The sequence below is a fragment of the Leopardus geoffroyi genome, chromosome A1, assembly GCF_018350155.1.
Source record: "Leopardus geoffroyi isolate Oge1 chromosome A1, O.geoffroyi_Oge1_pat1.0, whole genome shotgun sequence".
NCBI classification, from domain to species: domain Eukaryota; kingdom Metazoa; phylum Chordata; class Mammalia; order Carnivora; family Felidae; genus Leopardus; species Leopardus geoffroyi.
Genome location: NC_059326.1, coordinates 88364942 through 88388242, shown reverse-complemented (window position 1 = coordinate 88388242; position 23301 = coordinate 88364942). Strand labels below are relative to the sequence as shown.

General features: G+C 36.7%; 1 long non-coding RNA gene and 1 pseudogene across 1 annotated transcript; both read left to right on the top strand.

The window, feature by feature from the left end:
- Positions 1-1608: 1608 nt before the first annotated feature.
- LOC123578048 lies at positions 1609-2534 on the top strand (annotated as a pseudogene).
- An 11868-nt stretch (positions 2535-14402) lies between these two features.
- LOC123599168 lies at positions 14403-22815 on the top strand. The gene is made up of 2 exons (XR_006713028.1): positions 14403-14501; positions 22761-22815. It is a non-coding gene; the product is annotated as an uncharacterized LOC123599168 (long non-coding RNA).
- The last annotated feature ends 486 nt before the right edge of the window (positions 22816-23301 follow it).

Genomic DNA, 23301 nt, shown 5'->3' with positions numbered 1-23301 from the left:
ACATTTTTTTTACCTCAGCAATGACATTCTGAGTTTCACCCAAGAACACTCACTCTCAAAATATCTTCATTGAGAACAAAGGTGAGTACTCCTTTCAATAGAAGAATAAATAGAATAAGTAGTACAGCTAAATATTTTAATCCCTGTATCAAATTATTTGGGTAAAATAATTATGCCTACATACAGGGCAAATACCATAATAAATAATTGCAAAATTATTCAGTGACATTTTACAAAGTATTCTGATGCTGGAAATATCAGCATATTTTTTAATTGGGACATTTTTACATATGTTCATTTATTTATTTTCAGAGAGAGTGAGTGTGTGACAGTTGGTGAGGGGAGAGAGAGGGAGAGAGAGAATCCCAAGCACGCTCTGAGCTGTCAGTGCAGAGGCTTACACAGGAATCACTCACAACCCTGAGATCATGACCAGAGCTGAAATCAATCAAGAGTCAGACCGTTAACTGACTGAGCCACCCAGGCACCCCTATTGGAGGATTTTTAATGGTGTGGGAGGATATCCTCATGTTAAATGAAATCCTCTGAAAATATCTCCATACAAACATTTTAAAACAACTTTGTGGACATCATAAACTGGATAATCATGTGTTTGTCTTCTTGTCCACTTGAAAATTGAGAAATGGTCTTCAGCAATTCCCTACTGATATAAAACGAGATTACAAAATGAATCACTGTGATGAAAATAAAGGGGAATGTGGCAGGTTCAACCTGAATAAAATTTTTAATAAGATTTGGAATAAAGTAGTTATTCTTATCCTCTGGTATGTCTATATGCAAATCCCCATATCCCTGATATGAATACATTAGGTTGTATGTCAATGAGAATTAAGATTACTGGTAAAAAGATGATTAATAATAATCTGATTTTAAGGTGAGATTATGCTGAATTATCAAAATAGACCAAATATAATCATGATGATCTCTAAATGTGGAAGGAGGAAGAAGAAAAAGTGTCACAGAATGTGATGGAAGACTCGCCTGGGCATAATTTTTTCCCAATTATTTGTTTGGTAATTCTTTCCCCATTAGCATAAAATTTATAACAGTTCAACTATATGAACACCTATGCATACTTTATATGGCTATTAGTATTCTTGGTGCTGAATATGAGACAGGGCAATGGAGGAAAGGTAAGAACAACTTTCTAAAAAAGAAATGAATGTACTGTAGGAGTATGGGGAATGGGTACATCATCCTGGCATGAATATGGATATGAGTTCTTTCTCTTTGTCCCCCACCTCGCCTCCCTCTCTTTTCTTCTCTCTCTCCCAAGTTAGATGATGCATATATTATAGAATATAGATAGATAGATGATGGATAGATAGATAGATAGATAGATAGAATGATAGATATAGGAAGATGACAGATAGGTAGGTATATATATAATATACACATAGTAAAATTGGTGTACAAATAATGTTGAGACTGTATTTCTAAGATTTTATACAACATAGGTTTTCTGATTAAACGAGTAAAATAAAAATTGTGGTGATGATTTTGACAAGAAAATGAATCACATTGATGATGTAAAGTGTAATTTTTTTCAGATACACAAAAGGATCTATTTTTTTGGCCACTGTGATGATGACATATTCCATTTATATTACTATTAAGATAGGCCAAATTTTACACGTTAGTATTGTAATTTCTGCCAACACATTCCTGCTTCTCTTCCACATCTTCATGCTCCTTCTGGATTACAGGCCTAAGCCTTCTGAAATGACCATCTATCCCTTGGCTCTTGTCCACATAATAAAACTCTTCCCTGCACTGTTTTTAATGTCTACAGACATATTTGAAGTACTGAACATTCTAAGTGATTTCAAATTCAAGGCTTTATTCTGCATGATCAGGGAGACAAGGGGTCTCTCCTTGAGCACCACCTGCCGCCTCGGCATGTTTAAGGCCATCATCATCAGCCCTAGCACCTCCTGGTTGGCCAGCTTTAAACATACGTGCAAAAAGTACATCTTCCATTCTTTTATCATCTTATGGTTTCTCAGTTTGTCTCTCATTAGTAACTGCATCTTGTATACTGCTGCTCCTTCTAAAGTGACCCAGAGCAGTCTACTGTGTGTCAGTAAATACTTCTCACCTTCTCACCTAAACTCCATCATCAGGGAACCGTTTTTCACTTTTTCAATATCCAGGGATGGTTGTTTGTTGGAGGCATGCTGCTCTCAAGTGCATACATTATGATTCTCTTGTGCAGTCATCAGAGGCAGTGCCAGCACCTCTCCTCAAGAGTCTCCCCCTAGAGAAGGGCCACCCAAACCATCCTGCTGTTGGCGAGTTTCTTTGTGGTCATGTACTAGGTGGGCGTCATTATCTCCTTCTCCTCCACTCTGTTATGGACACATGACACATTCATTCTGGATGTCCAGAAGCTTGTGCCAATGTCTATGCCACTGTCAGTGCATTGGTGCTAACAAGTTCTAATAAAATAATAAAAAATGTGTTTCAAAAGTGTGGGAAAATTGCAATCAAGTTATAAGTACACATTCTGAAAATCGTTATTTATAACTGATTATTTTGATTTTATTCAAATTATGGAGTGTTTATATATAATATTTAAATGTAATTTTAATTTATATGTAATTGAAAGTTTTACTGTATCTAAATATTTTTCAAACCTCTATTACCAAGTACCCTCGAGTTTCTTAGTATACTATCAAGGAGGATTTGATATTCCCATGTGTTGACAATTCCTTTATCTTTCGTTTTATTTCTCAAACACCCTTAAGGAAAATTTTTCTGTATACAAGAGAAATACACTCTAAAGCATGACTATTGTACTTTAGTACAATGCTAGTAATTACCTATTGGTAATGCAACATTTGAAAATTCTATTTACTCTTTTTAGTTCAAGATATTTAGCTGTGCATTTAATTTTAATTAAGCAAGACTTTTCTAACACTATATTTATTTATTTGTGTTCTGGCATCTATTAAGGCTGCAGAGTGTACTCTCACCTCTGTAGGTTTTCTAATTTATTTTTCTCTGCTTTAAAACGCTGTGCTTTTTAATGTTTTTGTTGTAATTTCTTTTGTTTACACAATTTGATTAAGATTTCTGGTGAGTATCTTTATCTGCTTTTGTTGCAATGCATTTCTTTTTTATAACATCATGCCTAGTTTTTAAATTAGAAATTTATAATCATTTCTTTAATTTTGCTTTATTATTTTGTATAGACTAGTGAAACAATTAAATGATTCTTATTTCTTCCCATTCTGATCTTCATATTTCATCGTGACAACTCTATTCTCCATAAATGTTCTCTATTTATGTCTTTAGCTTCAATATTTTTGTTCAATATCTAGTATATTATTTCTCTCATCAACTCAGAAAAATATAATTAACTAATATATTGTGTACTAAATTGAATTATTTAATTTTCTTTTTTTGTATTTTTTAATATGAATTTTATTGTCAAATTGATTTCCATACAACACCCAGTGCTCATCCCAACAGGTGCCCTCCTCAATGCCCATAACTCACTTTCCCCTCCCTCCCACCCCCCCCATCAACCCTCAGTTTATTCTCAGTTTTTAAAAGTCACTTATGGTTTGGCTTCCTCCCTCTCTAACTTTTTTTTTCCTTCCCCTCCCCCATGGTCTTCTGTTAAGTTTCTCAGGATCCACATAAGAGTGAAAACATATGGTATCTGTCTTTCTCTTTATGGCTTATTTCACTTAGCATGACACTCTTCAGTTCCATCCACGTTGCTACAAAATGCCATATTTCATTCTTTCTCATTGCCAAGTAGTATTACATTGTGTATATAAACCACAATTTCTTTATCCATTCATCAGTTGATGGATATTTAGTCTCTTTCCATAATTTGGCCATTGTTGAAAGTGCCGCTATAAACATTGGGTTACAATGTCCCTATGTATCAGCACGCCTGTATCCCTTGGGTAAATTCCTAGCGGTGCTATTGCTGGGTCATAGGATAGACCCATTTTTTATTTTTTTGAGGAACCTCCACACTGTTTTCCAGAGCGGCTTCACCAGTTTGCATTCCTACCAGCAGTGCAAGAAGGCTCCCGTTTCTCCACATCCTCTCCAGCATCTATAGTCTCCTGATTTGTTCATTTAGCCACTCTGACTGGTGTGAGGGGGTATCTCAGTGTGGTTTTAGTTTGTATTTCCCTGATGAGGAATGACATTGAGCATCTTTTTATGTGCCTGTTGGCCATCTGGATGTCTTCTTTAGAGAAGTGTCTATTCATGTTTTCTGCCCATTTCTTCACTGAATTACTTGTTTTTTGGGTGTGGAGTTAGGTGAGTTCTTTATAGATTTTGGATACTAGCCCTTTGTCCGATAGGTCATTTGCAAATATCTTTTCCCTTTCCATCAGTTGCCTTTTAGTTTTGTTGATTGTTTCCTTTGCAGTGCAGAAGCTTTTTATCTTCATGGGGTCCCAATAGTTCATTTTGCTTTTAATTCCCTTGCCTTTGGGGATGTGTCAAGTAAGAAATTGCTGTGACTGAGGTCACAGAGGTTTTTTTCCTGCTTTCTCCTCTAGGGTTTTGATGGTTTCCTGTCTCATATTCAGGTCCTGTATCCATTTTGAGTTTATTTTTGTGCACGGTGTGAGAAAGTGGTCCAGGTTCATTCTTCTGCATGTTGCTGTCCAGGTCTCCTAGCACCATTTCTTAAATACACTGTCTTTGTTGTATTGGATATTCTTTCCTGCTTTGTCAAATATTAGTTGGCCATCCTTTTTTGGGTCCAATTCTGGAGTCTCTATTCTATTCCATTGGTCTATGTGTCTGCTTTTGTGCCAATACCATGCTGTCTTGATGATGACAGCTTTGTAGTAGAGGCTAAAGTCTGGGATTGTGATGCTTCCCACTTTGGTCTTCTTCTTCAATATTACTTTGGCTATTTGGGGTCTTTTGTGGTTCATACAAATTTTAGGATTCTTTGTTCTAGCTTCGAGAAGAATGCTGGAGCAATTTTGATTGGGATTGCATTGAATGTGTAGAATGCTTTGGGTAGTATTGACATTTTAACAATATTTATTCTTCTAATCCATGAGCATGGATGGTTTTTCCATTTCTTTATATCTTCTTCAATTTCCTTCATAAGCTTTCTATAGTTTTCAGCACACAGATCTTTTACATCTTTGGTTAGGGTTTATTCCTAGGCATTTTATGATTCTTGGTGCATTTGTGAATGGGATCAGTTTCTTTATTTGTCTTTCTCTTGCTTCATTATTAGTGTATATGAATGAAACTGATTTCTGTACATTGATTTTGTATCCTGCAATTTTTCTGAATTCATGTATTAGTTCTAGTAGACTTTGGTGCAGTCTATCGGGTTTTCCATGTATAATACCATGTCATCTGAAAAAGTGAAAGCTTGACTTCATCATTGCCAATTTTGATGCCTTTGATTTCCTTTTGTTGTCTGATTGCTGATGCTAGAACTTCCAACAGTATGTTAAACAACAATGGTGAGAGTGGACATCCCTGTCATGTTCCTGATCTCAGGGGGAAAGCTCTGTTTTCCCTATTGAGGATGATATTAGCTGTGGGCTTTTCATAAATGGCTTTGATGATGATTAAGTATGTTCCTTCTATTCTGACTTTCTTGAGGGTTTTTATTAAGAAAAGATGCTGAATTTTTTCAAATGCTTTTTCTGCATCGTTTGACAGGATCATATAGTTCTTTTCTTTTCTTTTATTAATGTGATGTATCACATTGATTGAGTTGCCAATGTTGAACAAGTCTGCAGCCCAGGAATGAATCCACTTGATCATGGTGAATAATCCTTTTTATATGCTGTTGAATTCGATTTGCTAGTATCTTATTGAGAATTTTTGCATCCATATACATCAGGGATATTGGCCTGTAGTTCTCTTTTTTGGCTGGGTCTCTGTCTGGTTTAGGATTCAAAGCAATGCTGGCTTCATAGAATGAGTCTGGAAGTTTTCCTTCTCTTTCTATTTTTTTGGACAGCTTGAGAAGGATAGGTATTATCTCTTCTTTAAATGTCTGGTAGAATTCCCCAGGGAAGCCATCTGGTCCTGGACTCTTATTTGTTGGGGGATTTTTAAAAATATTTTTAATGTTTATTTATTTTTGAGAGAGAGAGAGAGATAGAGCATGAGCAGAGGAGGGACAGAGAGAGAGGGAGACACAGAATCAGAAGCAGGCTCCAGGCTCTGAGCTGTCGGCACAGAGCCTCACGTGGGGCTTCAACTCACAAACTGCAAGATCATGACCTGAGCCGGAGTTGGACACTTAACCGACTGAGCCACCCAGGCGCCACAATTGGGAGATTTTTGATGAACTGTAAATTTCTTCGCTGGTTATGGGTCCGTTCAAGTTTTCTATTTCCTCCTGATTGAGTTTTGAAAGTGTGTGGGTGTTTAGGAATTTGTCCATTTCTTCCAGGTTGTCCAGTTTGTTGGCATATAGTTTTTCATAGTGTTCCCTGATAATTGCTTGTATTTCTGAGTGATTGGTTGTAATAATTCCATTTTCATTCACGATTTTATATATTTGGGTCATTTCCCTTTTCTTTTTGAGAAGGGTGGTTAGAGGTTTATCAATTTTGTTTATTTTTTCAAAAAAAAACAACTCTTGGTTTCATTGATCTGCTTTACAGATTTTTTAGATTCTATATTGTTTATTTATGCTCTGATCTTTATTATTTCTCTTCTTCTGCTGGGTTTAGGGTATCTTTGCTGTTCTTCTTCTATTTCCTTTAGGTGTGTTGTTAGATTTTGTATTTGGGATTTTTCTTGTTTCTTGCAATGTATTCCCTCTCAGCAGTGACTTCGCTGCACCCCAAAGCATTTGGATTGTTGTATTTTCATTTTCATTTGTTTCCATATTTGTTTTTAAATTTCTTCTCTAATTGCCTGGTTGACCCATTCATTCTTTAGTAGGGTGTACTTTAACTTCCATGCTTTTGGAGGTTTTCCAGACTTTTTCCTGTGGTTGATTTCAAGCTTCATAGCATTGTGGTCTGAAAGTGTGCATGGTATGATCTCAATTCTTTAATACTTATGAAGGGCTGTTTTGTTACCCAGTATGTGATCTATCTTGGAGAATGTTCCATGTGCACTCGAGAAGAAAGTATATTCTGTTGCTTTGGGATGCAGAGTTCTAAATATATCTGTCAAGTCCATCTGATCCAATGCATCATTCAGAGCCCTTGTTTCTTTATTGATCCTGTGCCTAGATGACCTATCCATTGTTGTAAGTGGAGCACTAAAGTCCCCTGAAGTTACCTCATTCTTATTAATAAGATTGCTTATGTTTGTGATTAATTATTTTATATATTTGAGGGCTCCCATATTTGGCGCATAGACATTTATAATTGTTAGCTCTTCCTGATGGATAGACCCTGTAATTATTCTATAATGTCCTTCTTTATCTCTTGTTACAACCTTTAATTTAAAGTCTAGTTTGTCTGATATAAGTATGGCTACTCCAGCTTTCTTTTGACTTCCAGTAGCATGATAGATAGTTCTCCATCCCCTCACTTTCAATCTGAAGGTGTCCTCAGGTCTAAAATGAGTCTCTTGTAGACAGAAATAGATGGGTCTTATTTTTTATCTATTCTGATACCCTATGTCTTTTGGTTGGAGCATTTAGTCCATTTACATTCAATGTTATTATTGAAAGATATAGGTTTAGAGTCATTGTGATGTCTGTAGGTTTCATGCTTGTAGTGATGTCTGTGGTACTTTGTGGTCCTTGCAACATTTCCCTCACAGAATCCCCCTTAGGATCTTTTGTAGGGCTGGTTTAGTGTTGATGAATTCCTTCAGGTTTTCTTTGTTTAGGAAAACCTTTATCTCTCCTGTTCTGAATGACAGACTTGCTGGATGAAGGATTCTCAGCATTCCTTTCAGGCCTGCCAAGTTTCAGTAGATAGGTTTGCCACTACTCTTATGGGTCTACCTTTGTAAATTAGGGCCTGTTTATCCCTAGCTGCTTTCAGATTTTTCTGTTTATCCTTGTATTTTGCCAGTTTCAGTATGATATGTCGTGCAGAAGATCCATTCAAGTTACGTCCGAAGGGAGTTCTCTGTGCCTCTTGGATTCCAATGCCTTTTTCCTTCCCAGATCAGGGAAGTTCTCAGCTATGATTTGTTCAAGTACACCTTCAGCCCCTTTCTCTTGCTTCTTCTTCTTCTGTAATTCCTATGATGGGGATATTGTTCCGTTTGATTGCATCACTTAGTTCTCTAATTCTCCCCTCATACTCCTGGATTTTTTTAGTCTGTCTTTTTCTCAGCTTCCTCTTTTTCCATAATTTTATCTTCTAATTCACCTATTCTCCCCTCTGCCTCTTCAATTCGTGCTATGGCTGCCTCCATTTTATTTTGCACCTCACTTATAGCATTTTTTAGCCCTTATGACTATTTCTTAGTCCCTTGATCTGTAGCAATAGATTCTCTGCTCTCCTCTATGCTTTTTTCAAGCCCAGCAATCAATTTTATGATGATTATTCTAAATTCTTGTTCCATTGTATTGCTTAAATTGGTTTTGATCAATTCGTTAGTTGTTGCTACTTCCTGGAGTTTCTTTTGGGGAGAATTCTTCCATTTTGTCATTATGGATAGTCCCTGCGGTGGCTCCAAACTGCAGGGCACTTCCCATATGCTGTCTGGAGTAACTTGTGTTGGTGGGCGGGGCCGCAGTCAGATCCGATGTCTGCCCCCAGCCCACCGTTAGGGCCACAGTCAGACTGTTGTGTACCTTATCTTCCCCTCTCCCAGGGACAGGACTCACTGTGGAGTGGTGTGGCCCCTGTCTGGGCTACTTGCACACTGCCAGCCTTGTGGTGCTGCTTCAATGGGATCTGGCGTATTAGCTGGGGTGGATCCACAAGGTGCACAGGGGCGGGAGGGGCAGGCATAGCTCGCTTTGCCACCGGTGGTCCCCTGCGGGAGGGGCCCTGCAGCACCAGGAGGGAGGCAGACCTTTTTGAGGGATGGATCTACAGAGCACCACGTTGGGTATTTGCATGGTGCAAGCAAGTTAGGTGACAGGAACTGGTTCCCTTTGGGATTTCGGCTGGGGGATGGGAGAGGCAGATGGTGCTGACCAGTGCCTTTGTTCCCCGCCTAGCTGAGCTCTGTTTTCCAGGGCTCAACAACTCTCCCTCCTGGTGTCCTCTCTCCCTCCTGCTCTCTGAGCAGAGTTGTTGACTTATAACATTCCAGTTGTTAAGTCCTGCTGGCTGTCAGAACTCAGAGTCCAGCCCCTCCGCTTTTGCAAGCCAGACTTCGGGGGCTCTGCCTGCCGGGCTGGTTGCCCCTCCACTGCCCTGGCTCCCTCCCACCAGTCTGTATGGTGCACACTGCCTCTCTGCCCTTCCTACCCTCTTCCATGGGCCTCTTGTCTATGCTTGGCTCTGGAGAGTCCATTCTGCTAGTCTTCTGGCGGTTTTCTGGGTTATTTAGGCAGATGTGGGTGGAATCTAAGCGATCAGCTGGATGTGGTGAGCCCAGTGTCCTCCTATGCTGCCATCTTCCAAGCACCCCCCCTTAATTTTATTTTATTCCCACAGTGAAGTTTATGCTCATAAAACAATACTAATGAATAATAAAGCCACCCAATCTTACTAGGCCATTTCTCTCGTGGGATACTTGAATGGGCCATTTTCTAATTTTAAATATCTCCTTATATGTAAGCAAAAGAAATCATGACATGGGTGTCTGGGTACCTAAGTTGGTTAAGCATTTGACTTTGGCTCAGGTCATGATCTGGTGGTTTGAGTTTGAGCTCCACATCAAGCTCTGTGCTGACAGCTCAGATCCTGGAGCCTGCTTCAGATTCTGTGTTTCCCTCTCTTTCTGCCCCTTCCATGCTTATGCTTTGTCTCTCTCTGTATGAAAAATAAACATTAAAAAAAATTTTTTAAGAAATCATGGCATGCCTCTTTTGAAATCTCTTTACCACTTATTTGTTTAAAGTTATTGAAATAATGAATGAAAAATGGAATATTCTTCCTGCAACATCATCCTGGATCTCACACAAGTCAAACTCATTTAATATTTGATGAATGTTGAAGGGTAACTAACTCTGTCACCTACACAGTTCATGAAATAAGGTTATTCCAGCACCTCAATTTTCAGAACAGAAAAAATGCCAAATTTGTCTAGCAATAATCTTTCTGATTGTGATTTCCTAAGAGTGCATATTGTTTGCCAGTCACACTCAATTTCCTTCCATAATCATCATTTGTATTTCTATCCTTATTCTCCATTTTGGAAATTAAGATACTGAAATCTGCACATGTTCCTTTTTAAATGTCTTATTAAACACCAGGGACCAACTTCTAACTGTTACATAAAATGATCTTAAATAGTTCTTTCAATGCTCATAGCTATATTCAATTTTAAGGGGATACTAGCTTTCTGTGAGAGATCCACCACCTCTTATTTGTTAATTTTAAAGTAAGAAAATGAAAGACAGATTTCTTTTCTTTTTCACATTTTTATTTGATTTCTAGTTAGTTAACATAAAATTTAGCATTGGTTTCAGGAGTAAAATCCAGTGATTCATCACTTACATATAAACCCAGTGCACATCCCAACAAGTGTCTTCCTTAGTACACATTACCCATCCCCTACCCACCTCCCCTCCAACAACTCTCAGTTTGTTTTCTATATTTAAGAGTCTCTTTCATTTTTGTTGATTGTGTCCTTTGCTGTGCAGAAGTTTTTATCTTGATGAGGTCCCAACAGTTCATTTTTGCTTTTATTTCCCTTGCCTTTGGAGATGTGTCAAGAAGTAGCTGCAACTGAGGTCAAAGAGGTTGTTGCCTATTTTCTTTTCCAGGATTTTGATGATTTACAGTCTCACATTTAGAACTTTCATTCATTTTGAATTTGAATTATTGAGTTAAAATTGAGTCATTTTGAATTATAAGAAAATGGTCCAAGTTCATTCTTCTGCATGTTGCTCTCCAGTTTGCCCAGCACCATTTGCTAAAGAGACTGTCACCCCCTGCCTTTCCACTCTCTTTCACCCTAAGTTTGTTCTCTGTATTTAAAAGTCTCTTATGGCTTGCCTCCATATATAGATTTCTTTCTTTCCCTTCCCCAATGGTTTTCTGCTAAGTTTCTCAACTTCCACATATGAGTGAAAACATATGATGTCTGTCTTTATCTGAGTGACTAATTTCACTTAGCATAATATCCTCAAGTTCCATTCATGCTATTGTAAATAGTAAGATTTCATTCTTTTTTTCATTGCCAAGTACAATTTTACTGTATCTACATACCACATCTTCTTTATCCACTCATCAGTTGATGGATTTGGCTCTTTCCATAATTTGGCTATTTTTAACAGTTATGCTATCAACATTGGGATACATGTGTCCCTATGAATCAACACTCTTGTATCCTCTGGATAAATTCCAAGTAGTGCTATGGATGGATTGTAGGGTTATTCAATCTATACGTTTTTGAGGAACTTCCACACTGTTTCCCAGAGTGTCTGCACCAGTTTGCATTCCTACCAACAATGCAAAAACGTTACACTTTCTCTATATTTTGTTTCCTGAGTTGTTAATTTTAGCCACTCTGACCAGTGTGATGATGTATCTCGGTGAAGTTTTGATATGTATTTCCCTAATGATGATGAGTGATTTTGAGCATCTTTTCATGTGTCTATTAGCCAGTTGGATATCTTCTTTGGGAAAATGTTTATTCATGACTTCTGCCCATTTCTTCACCAAATTATTTGTTTTTCAAGTGCTGAGTTTGGTAAGTTCTTTATATATTTTGGATTCGAACCCTTTTTTTGATATGTCATTTGCAAATATCTTCTCCCATTCCATTGAGTGGTGGGGGGGGGGGAGCAGAGGGCAGGGAAAATAGATGATGGCCATTGAGGAGAGCACTTGTTGGGATGAGCACTAGGTGTTTTATGTAAGTGATGAGTCATGGGAATCTACTTCTGACGCGAAGAGCACACCATATACACTGAATGTGTGTGTGCGCATGCGCACACACACACACATATGTATATATATATATATATATATATATATATATATATATATATGTATAGTTCATTTCCCTCTCCTTTTTTCCTTTCCCATATTCATCTGTTTTGTTCTTAAATTCCATGTATGAGCATAATCATATGATATTTGTCTTTCTCTGACTTATGTCACTTAGCATAAAACTCTCTAGTTCCATCCACATCATTGCAAATGGCAAGATTTCATTCTTTTTTTTTTTTTTCAACGTTTATTTATTTTTGGGACAGAGAGAGACAGAGCATGAACGGGGGAGGGGCAGAGAGAGAGGGAGACACAGAATCGGAAACAGGCTCCAGGCTCTGAGCCATCAGCCCAGAGCCCGACGCGGGGCTCGAACTCACGGACCGTGAGATCGTGACCTGGCTGAAGTCGGACGCTTAACCGACTGCGCCACCCAGGCGCCCCAAGATTTCATTCTTTTTGATGGCTGAGTAATAACTATTATATATATATATACCACTTCTCCTTTATACACTCATCAGCCCATGGATATTTGGGCTCTTTTCATAATTTAACTATTGTTGATAATGCTGCTATAAACATCAGGGTGCATGTGCCCCTTTGAATCTGTATTTTCGTATCCTTTGGGTAAAGCCAGATCTTTTGAAAGCCAGATGATCAGTTGTAAGTATTTTGTAGTAAAATTGCAAAACATGCTAGTTTGACTCCCTGATTCCCAGGAGGAAACAATTTTAAAATCATCACCACAACCTGATGACAGCCTTGTCAGAAAAAATAACATAAAAAATAAAAACAAACAAAAACAAACAAACAAAACCTTTTACTTAGTGATGCCCAAAATCTACAATTAAAGAGTCATTCTCTAGGTCACTGTTTTCAAGCTTTGGCTAATTTTGATTTACTCAACCCCACCTGAGTTCTAATGAATCATAATCTTCAGGAGAAGGCTTGGGAATGTGTATTTTTCACAAGGATTCCAGATGTTTCTGGCAGTTTACTATGTTTGGAAATTTCTATTTATATTTCTCATTAAGGGGCACATCACTAGAAAATTCAAGAAACGTAGCTCTTTGATGTGTTGCTTGCATCTGAACCTATATTATCTTATTGTAGCAAGATTCTGAAGCAAGAGCTGTAACACTACTGAGGAAGAAAGAAGAGGGAGTAAACAGCAAAGGCTAACTTCCACAATAGTTCCCAACAGTGGACGTTGGACCCACTCTTGATATCAACAGGAGACCTAAATATTTTTAAATGCAGGGATGATGTGCTTCTATTAAATGAAGTCTTATGAAAAAGATTTGCACATTTGGATGGAAATTCACATATGACATAAAGTAGAGAAATGTGTGTTTTTCCTCTTGAAAATTGAGAGCTTGTTCTTCAATAATTCCCTCCTAAGGTTATAGAAGAGATTTCTGCAATGGAAAATAAAAGAGAGTGAGCCAACCTTAAAAAAAAAAAATAGGGGAATGGTGGTGGTGCCTGGGTAGCTTAGGTGCTTAAGTGCCTGACTTTTGATTTTAGTTCAGGTCATGATCTCACATTTCCTAACTTTGAGCCCTGCCTTGGGCTCTGCTTTGACAGCTTGGAGGCTGTTTGGGATTCTCTCTCTCTCTCTCTCTCTGCCTCTTCCCTTCCCTTCTCTCTCTCTCTCAAAAATAAATTAACTTAAAAAAAGAGATTGATACAGGTTCATGTTGAATAAACATGTTAACAGAATTTATGTCAAAAATAATTGTTTATGTACACTCCTCGAGGATGTCCACATCCAATTTCTAGTACTGTAATGTGAACACACAAGGTTATGCAATAGTGAGAATTAAGGCTATAGATAGAAGGAAATTTGATAATCATATGTCTTTAAGGTGAGGAGATTATGTTGAATTTACAGCACTCAGAAAGATCCTGTCAGGTGGAAAAATAGAAAGTGTTAGAATATCTGATCTGGAAAGTATTTTCTCCCAATTGTTTATTTTGATAAATTTCCCCATTAATATAAAATTATTTCAGTTGAATTATACACATGCTTATGAGTCCTCTGTATGTACATCACCATTCTCAGTGCTGAATATTAAACAGTGTAATGCGGAACAATAAAGCAATTCTTTCTAAAGAGGAAATTTATGCACCATAGTGTATGAATACTGAGCACATTATCCTGCCATGACTGTGAAAATGTTGTTTGTATCTTTCTATCTCTCTCTCTCTGTCTCTCTGTCTCTCTCTCTCTCTCTATATATATATATATATATAGACATATACATATATATGTATATATATCTATATCTATATATAGATATATATATATATATCCAACCATATCCAACTATATCCAAATAACTATATCTCCAGAATTTGTAGAAACCCCAGAACTAGACCACAAACGTATGGCCAACTAATCTTTGCCAAAGCAGGAAAGAACATCCAGTGGAAAAAAGACAGTCTCTTTAACAAATGGTGCTGGGAGAACTGGACAGCAACATGCAGAAGGTTGAAACTAGACCACTTTCTCACACCATTCACAAAAATAAACTCAAAATGGATAAAGGACCTGAATGTGAGACAGGAAACCCTAGAGGAGAAACCCTAGAGGAGAAAGCAGGAAAAGACCTCTCTGACCTCAGCCGTAGCAATCTCTTACTCGACACATCCCCAAAGGCAAGGGAATTACAAGCAAAAATGAATTACTGGGACCTTATGAAGATAAAAAGCTTCTGCACAGAAAAGGAAACAACCAACAAAACTAAAAGGCAACCAACGGAATGGGAAAAGATATTTGCAAATGACATATCAGACAAAGGGCTAGTATCCAAAATCTATAAAGATCTCACCAAACTCCACACCCAAGAAACAAATAACGCAGTGAAGAAATGGGCAGAAAACATGAATAGACACTTCTCTAAAGAAGACACCCGGATGGCCAACAGGCACATGAAGAGATGCTCAACATCGCTCCTCATCAGGGAAATACAAATCAAAACCACACTCAGATATCACCTCACGCCAGTCAGAGTGGCCAAAATGAACAAATCAGGAGACTATAGATGCTGGAGAGGATGTGGAGAAACGGGAACCCTCTTGCATTGTTGGTGGGAATGCAAATTGGTGCAGCCACTCTGGACAACAGTGTGGAGGTTCCTCAGAAAATTAAAAATAGACCTACCCTATGACCCAGCAATAGCACTGTTAGGAATTTACCCAAGGGATACAGAAGTACTGATGCATAGGGGCACTTGTACCCCAATGTTTATAGCAGCACTCTCAACAATAGCCAAATTATGGAAAGAGCCTAAATGTCCATCAACTGATGAATGGATAAATTTTGGTTTATATACACAATGGAGTACTACATGGCAATGAGAAAAAACGAAATATGGCCCTTTGTAGCAACGTGGATGGAACTGGAGAGTGTGATGCTAAGTGAAATAAGCCATACAGAAAAAGAGAGATACTATATGTTTTCACTCTTACGTGGATCCTGAGAAACTTAACAGAAACCCATGGAGGAGGGGAAGGAAAAAAAAAGAGGTTAGAGTGGGAGAGAGCCAAAGCATAAGAGACTGTTAAAAACTGAGAACAAACTGAGGGTTGATGGGGGGTGGGATGGAGGGGAGGGTGGGTGATGGGTATTGAGGAGGGCACCTTTTGGGATGAGCACTGGGTGTTGTATGGAAACCAATTTGACAATAAATTTCATATATTGAAAAAAATATCAAATAATTAATCAATGTAATGCACCATATTCAGAGTATAGAAGAAAAAATTATCATTTCAATACATACATGTTATTATTTCTCCTCTATCGTTGTTAGATAGATACATCAGTATCTATCGTTGTTATTTCTCCTCTATCCTTTGTGATTTTGTTCATTTGAATCGTATCTATCTCTATTTCTCTTTTTATGACTCTGGCTAGAGGTTTATAAATTTCATTAATCTTCCTAGAAACAATCTTTTGGTTTCATTGATCTTTAGTTTCCATATCATTTAGTTTCCATATCATTGATTTCTGTTCTAATCTTTATTATTTCCTTTCTTCTGCTGGTTTGGGGTTTTGTTTGTTCTTTTTCTAGCTCCTTTACGTGTAAGGTTAGGTTATTTACTTGAGGATTTTCTTGCTTCTTGAATTAGCCTATATTGCCATAAACTTCCCTCTTAGAACTGCTGTTGCTGCATCCCAAAGGGTTTGGACCATTTGTTTTTATTTTCACTTGTTTACATACAGTTTTTTATTTCTTTGATTTCTTGGCTGACCCATCCATTATTTAATAGAATGTTATTTAACTTCCATGTATATGTGGTCTTTCCAGAATTATTATCGTGGTTGATTTCCAGTTTTACAGTGTTGTGGAAAGGAAATATGTATCATATGACGTTGATCTTTGTGAATTTGTTGAGACTTGTTTTGTGACCTATTATGCGGTCTATTCTGGAGAGTGTTCCATGTGCACTTGAAAAGAATGTGTATTCTGCTGCTTTAGGATGGAATGTTCTGTATATATCTGTTAAATCCATCTGGTCCAATGTGTCCTTCAAAGCCACTGTCTCTTTGTTGGTTTTCTATTCAGATTATCTGTTCCTCCAAATAAGTGGGGTATTAAAGTGCCTTACTATAATTTTATTACTATGGATTAGTTACTTTATGTTTCTTATTGACTGTTTTATGTATTATTTGCTCCCATGTGAAGAACATAAATATTTACAGTTGTCACATCTTCTTGGTGAATTGTCCCCTTTATTATTATATAGCGCCCTCCTTTGTCTCTTGTTACAGTCCTTGATTTAAAGTGTATTTTTTCTGGGGCATCTGGGTGGCTCAGTTGGTTGAGCATCCAACTTCGGCTCAGGTGAGTTTGAGCCTGTGTTGGGCTCTGTGCTGACAGCTCAGAGCCTGGAGTCTGCTTTAGATTCTGTGTCTCGCTCCCTCTCTGCCCCTCCCCCACTCATGCTCTGTTTCTGTCTCTCCAAAATAAACATCAAAAGGAGAAATTTCTATAAAAAATAAAGTGTATTTTTTTCTTATATTAATATTGCTACCCTGACTTTCCTTTAGAGATCCATTTGCTTGATAAATGTTTCTCCATCCCATCACTTTCAGTCTGAAGGTGTCTAGGTCTGAAGTGAGTTACTTATGGAGACCATATAGGTTTTTACTTATGTTTTATTCACTCTATCACCTATGTCTTTTGATTGGACTATTTTGTCCACTTACATTCAAAGTAATTATTCATAGATATGTAGTCATTGCTATTTTGTTACTTGTTGTGTGGTTGTTTTATAGTTTTTCTCTAACTCTTGGATTTTGGTCTTTTGTTTGTTTGTTTCTGTCTCTTTCATGGTTTTCTTTTTATTTTTTTTTTTCAGTAATATATTTGTATACCTTTTCTTTTTCTTAGCGTATCTGCTACAGGTTTTCATTTGTGGTTAACATTTTGTTTGTTTATAACATATATTATAGCACTGTCTATCAAGTTGATGGCTGCTTACGTTTGAGCCAGTTCATACTCCTCTCCTTACCATGATTTACATATATGGCGTCATATTTTACATCCTTTATTTTGTGAATGCCAGGCTTCTTTTTACAGAAATACTTATTTTTACTGATTTTGTGTTTCTTATTTTTCAAATTCTTATTCATGGTCTTTTCTTTTCACCCCAAGTCCCCTTCAACAAGTCTTGCAGGACTGGTTAATGGTCATGAACTCCTTTAGTTTTTGTTTATCTGAGAAACTCTTTATCTCTCCTATGCTGAATGATATCCTTGACAAGTAGAACATTCTAAGTGACAGAGTTTTCTGTTTCAGCATTTTGAATATGTCATGCCAGTCCTTCCTTGCCTGCAAAGTTTCTGCTGAAAAATCTTTTGATAGCCCATGGATTTCCCTTGGGTATTACTTTAGTCTTTCCTCTTGCTGCTATTTTTTTTTTCTTTATCACTACTGTTTTCTATTTTGATTACTCTGTGTGTTGGTGTGGACTTCCTTGGGTTAAATATGTTGGGGGTATCTCTGTGTCTCATAGATCTGGATATCTGTTTCTTTCCCCAAATTATGAATGATTTCCATTATTGTTTCTTCAAATATATTTTCTGCCCCCACTTTATTTCTTTTCTCTTTCTGGGATTTCTATAAGGTGAATGTTATTAGTCTTGATGGATTTGTTGAATTAAAGTCTATTCTAATTTTGTGAAATTTTCTTCTCTCATCTGCTTCCATTACTCTGTTTTCTAGATCATAAATTCATTTCTCTGCTTCCTCTAGTATGCCACTTATTATACCAATTTCATTTTTATTTATCATGTTCTTTATCTCCAATTGGTTCTCTTTTGTCTCTTCCTTTAGTGTCTCACTGAGGTCATACACTCTTTTCTCAAGTCCTGTCAGTATTTTTATGATCATTATTTTAATTTCTCTATCAGGAACATTACTTACATTTGTTGCAGTTAGGTCTCCTGCTGATTAGTCCTGTTCTTTTATTTAGGACATATTCCTCTGTCTCATTTTGTTTAACTCTCTGTGTCTGTTTCTGTCTGTTAAGAAAGTCAGCTACATCTCTTGCTCTGGAAGGTAATGTTCTCATTGAGAAAAGTTCCTGTAGTCCCTGAAGTACAGTGCCCCCTGTGCATTGTGACCTGACACTTAAGGATTGTCTCTTGTGTGTGTACTCTGTGCCCTGTTGTGGGTTAATCACTTTTTTCCTTAAGTCCAGTTGTCTGCAGTGGCTCTCCTTGCCTGTGGTGGGGTGTTTTATTCCCAGCCTTAGGTGAAGTGCATTTTAACAATTGACGTGCTGGTCTGCTTGTTAAATGAGGTCTGAAACCACTGCTTCTGGCACCTGAAAGACCTAAGTGTTTCTGGGAAGTGGGTATGGGGTATATGCAATTTTGTCAAGATGCACCTCAACTTGCATAGCAGCCACCTCTATGCCAGCACAGTCACAGCCCCCAGAAGTACCGAGGCCTTGCAAATCATGTGGGTAGGGATATGAGTTGGTGACATTTGCTTATTTTTTCTGGGGGAGGTTCACTGTAGGGCAGGAAATGAGGCAAGTGTCTGCTCCCTACCACATAACTGCCCTTCCTACCCTCTTTGATATCATTTCCTCTCTATCTTTAGTTGTTAAGTTTGTTCTGCCAGTCTTTGGGTCCTTTTCTGGGTTATTTACACTGATGTGAGTATCTAGTTGTATCAATGGAATGAGACAAACTTAGGGTTCTCCTACTTTGCCATTTTCCTAGCTTTTCTCCATAATTTTTTTTTTTTGTTTCTGTACACTCAAGCTATTGTCTGGAGCCACATACTGAATGCAATATGAGATTACTCACATTCAGCCATTTTTGCACATATTGGAAAATGTATATTTCTCTATTCATAGACTCAATAATTAAACAATATTAATTTTATCCAGTTATATACAAAATGATTATATATAAACATAATTATACATTATGTAGAATTTTACAAAATTAAAAATTAAAAATACCACATGATCAAGTAATTCCAATACTGGATACTTACCCAAAGAATATTACATCAATAATTCAAAAAGATATATGCACCTCTCTCAACACACAAAAAACAAATAATTCAGTAAAGAAATGGGAAGAAGACATGAATAGACACTTTTTTCAATGAAGACATCCAGATGGCTAATAGACACATGAAATTATGTTCAACACCACTCACCATCAGGGTAACATAAGTCAGAACCACAATGAGATACCTCCTCACACCTGTCAGAATGGCTAAAATGAACAATTCAAGGAAACAACACATGTTGGCAAGGATGTGGTGAAAGGGGAATCCTTTTGCACTGTTGGTAAGAAGGCAAACTGGTGCAACCACTCTGGAAAACAGTATGGAGGTTCCTCAAAAAATTAAAATAAGGGTTATCTTATGACCCAGCAATTGTACTACTAGCTAGGCATTTATCCAAAGGATAAAAAGTGTCAATTTGAAAAGGTACATGCACCCCATGTTTATAGCAGTGTTGTCAACAGTAGCCAAATTATGGAAAGAGCCAAAAGTCCATCGACTGACAAATGATTAAAGAGGATGTGGTGTGTGTGTGTGTGTGTGTATGAGTGTGTGTGTGCGTGTGTGTGTGTGTGTGTATAATGGAATATTAGTGATAAAAATGAAATCTTGCCATTTGAAATGATGTGGATGGAATTATAGTGTATTATGCTAAGCGAAATAAGTAAGAGAAAGAGAAATATATTATCGCACTCATATGTGGAATTTAAGAACCAAAATAGATGAACATAGGGGAGGTATGGAAAAGTAAGATAAAAACAGAGAGAGAGAGAGGCAAATCATAAGAGATTCTTAAATACGGAGAAGAAGCAGGGTTGCTGGAGGGGAGGTGGGTGGGGAGGATAGACTAAATTGGTGATGGTCATTAAGGAGGGCAGCTTTTTGGGATGAGTACTGGGTATTTTATGTATGTGATGAATCACTGGTTTCCACTCCTGAAAAAAATAATACTACACTGTATGTTAACTAACTTGAATTAAAATAAAATTTTTAAAAAAGTATACTGTCTGTAATGATCAACTTTTAATATTCATCATATCTTTTCTAAAGTTAATGACTACCTTCATTAATGGGAGTTTGCAATATCCATCATGATTTCAAATACTATGTTAAATCAATTAATTTTAATAATGTTTTTATATGGAATAAAAAATGTTCATTAGAGTAAATTTGTTTAGTTATGAGATAATAGTAATTTTCAAATTTGAAAGTGATAGTATCCCTTATTATCAAAACTATACTCTTAATCTCCTATCTCTTCATTCTCTGATAGTTTCCATTTGTAACTTTTATACAAAAACGTTTATTTACATATGTGACAAGTATATTTCAATTTAGATGTTGAAATGTAAATTTTACAAATTCTACTGTATGAATTCATTAGGAAGAGCGATTTTTTTTAAATCATTTTTTATGTAAATTCTCATTAGTTAACATGCAGTGTAATATTAGTTTTAGGTGTAGAATTTATTGAATCAGCACTCACATACAACACCCAGTATTCATCACAAGTGCACTCCTTAATCCCTATCACCTATTTAACTCAACCCCTCACCCACCTCCCTTTTACTAACAGTTTGTCTCTACAGTTAAGAGTCTGTTTTTTTTTTTTCCACTTGCCTTTCATTCTTCCCTCTATGTTCATTTGCTCTGTCTCTTAAATACCACATCTGAGGGAAATGATATCGTGTTTGTCTTTTTCTGACTTGCTTCATTTAGCATAATATTCTCTAGCTCCATGCACGTTGTTGCAAGTGGTAGATTTCATTCTTTTTATGACTGAGCAATATTCCATTGCATGTATATACCACATCTCTTTTATCTGTTCATCAGTCAATGGACACATGAGGTCTTTCCATAACTTGGCTATTGTTGACAATGATGCTATGAATATCAGCATTCATGTTCCCCTTCCAATAGGTATTTTGTATCCTTTGGGTAAATACCTAGTAGTGCCAGTTTGTAGGTTAGTTCTATTTTTAACTTTTTGAAGAACTTCCATACTGTTTTCCAGAGTGGCTGTACCAGTTTGAACCAAATTAACAATTTAAATGGTTTCCCCTTTACATACATTGATTCCTGCATTGTTAACTAGTTCTCAACACAGTGGCAGTGACGTTTAATTTCCAGATTTATTTAATTAAGAATGTGAGAGAAATTAAATCAAGAGAGAATAAATATACAATGAGAAGAAAGGTTTTTTTTCCATTTATGATATGTGAGGTCATCAAGCCCTCAAAATTCCTATCACCAGTGAGCCTTTATATTTTGGAACAGTAGTACGTTTTTGCCTTAAAAACTCATATTAAAATTCTACATTCCATCCTTTAGGGAGAAAAATGTTAGGATAAAGCTCAACTGATCCTAGTCAACATACATAAAGAAGAGGGAACATATTCTTCAAAATTTTAATTTCCAAGAATTCTTCCAAATTCAATGTTTACACATTTGGTGTGACTCCCATTTTTTTTACTCTGATGCCTTGAGGCAAGATTATAAAAGATCTGTCATACTTGTGGAAGAATATTGATATAATTTCCTGGTATCTTGTTTATGATAGAAAACTCACTACCAACAGGATTTTGGGATTTTCCCAAAACATAAAGAATGGATATATAAGATAAACCCCTCTAATTTTTCCTGACTACCACATATGTAGTGATATTTTCTTCCAAATGGTATTGCTCAGAATTAAGTGTGTTGAAATTATACATACACTTCAAGAACCATTAAATTCCTGAACAAAGATGTAAAATGTCTGTATGTTGAAAAATATAGAAAACTCATGAAAGAAATTGAAGAAGACATGAAGAAATGGAAAAACATTCCATGCTCATGAATTGGAAGAATAAATATTGTTAAAATGTCAATACTACACAAAGCAATCTACACATTCAATGCAATCCCAATCAAAACTGCACTGTAATTCTCAAAGCTAGGACAAACAATCCCAAAATTTATATGGAACCACAAAAGATCCCGTATAGCCAAAGTAATGTTGAAAAAGAAAACCAAAGCGGGAAGCATCACAATCTGTACTTTAGCCTCTATTACCAAATCTTTAATCACCAAGACAGTATCTTATTGGCACAAAAACAGACACCTAGACCAAAGGAATAGAATAGAGAACCCAGAATTGGACCCAATATCCAATGGAAAAAAGAAGTCCCTTTAGAAAATGGTTCTGGGAGACCTGGATAGCAAGATGCAGAAGAATGAAACTGGACCTCTTTCTTACACCATAATCAAAAATAAACTCAAAATGGATGAAAGACCTAAACATGAGACAGAAAACCATCAAAATCCAAAATGAGAACACAGGCAACAACTCTATTTGTCTTCGGAACTTCTTACTTGACATGTCTTAGGAGGCAAGAGAAACAAAAACAAAAATGAACTATTGGGACGTAATCAAGATAAAAGCTTCTGCACTCCAAAGGAAACAATCATCAAAACTAAAAGGCAACCAACTGAATGGGAGAAGCTATTTGCAAATGACATATCAGATAAAGGGTTAGTATCCAAAATCTATAAAAAACTTACCAAACTCAACACCTAAAAAATAAGTAATACAGTGAGGAAATGGGCAGAAGACATAAATAGACACTTTTCCAAAGAAGACTTACCAGCAATCAGAATCCAACCTTACATTAAATGAATAATTCACCACGATCAAGTGGGATTTATTCCTGGGCTTCAAAGGTGGTTCAAATATTCACAAATCAATACATGATACACCAAAATAGTAAAAGAAA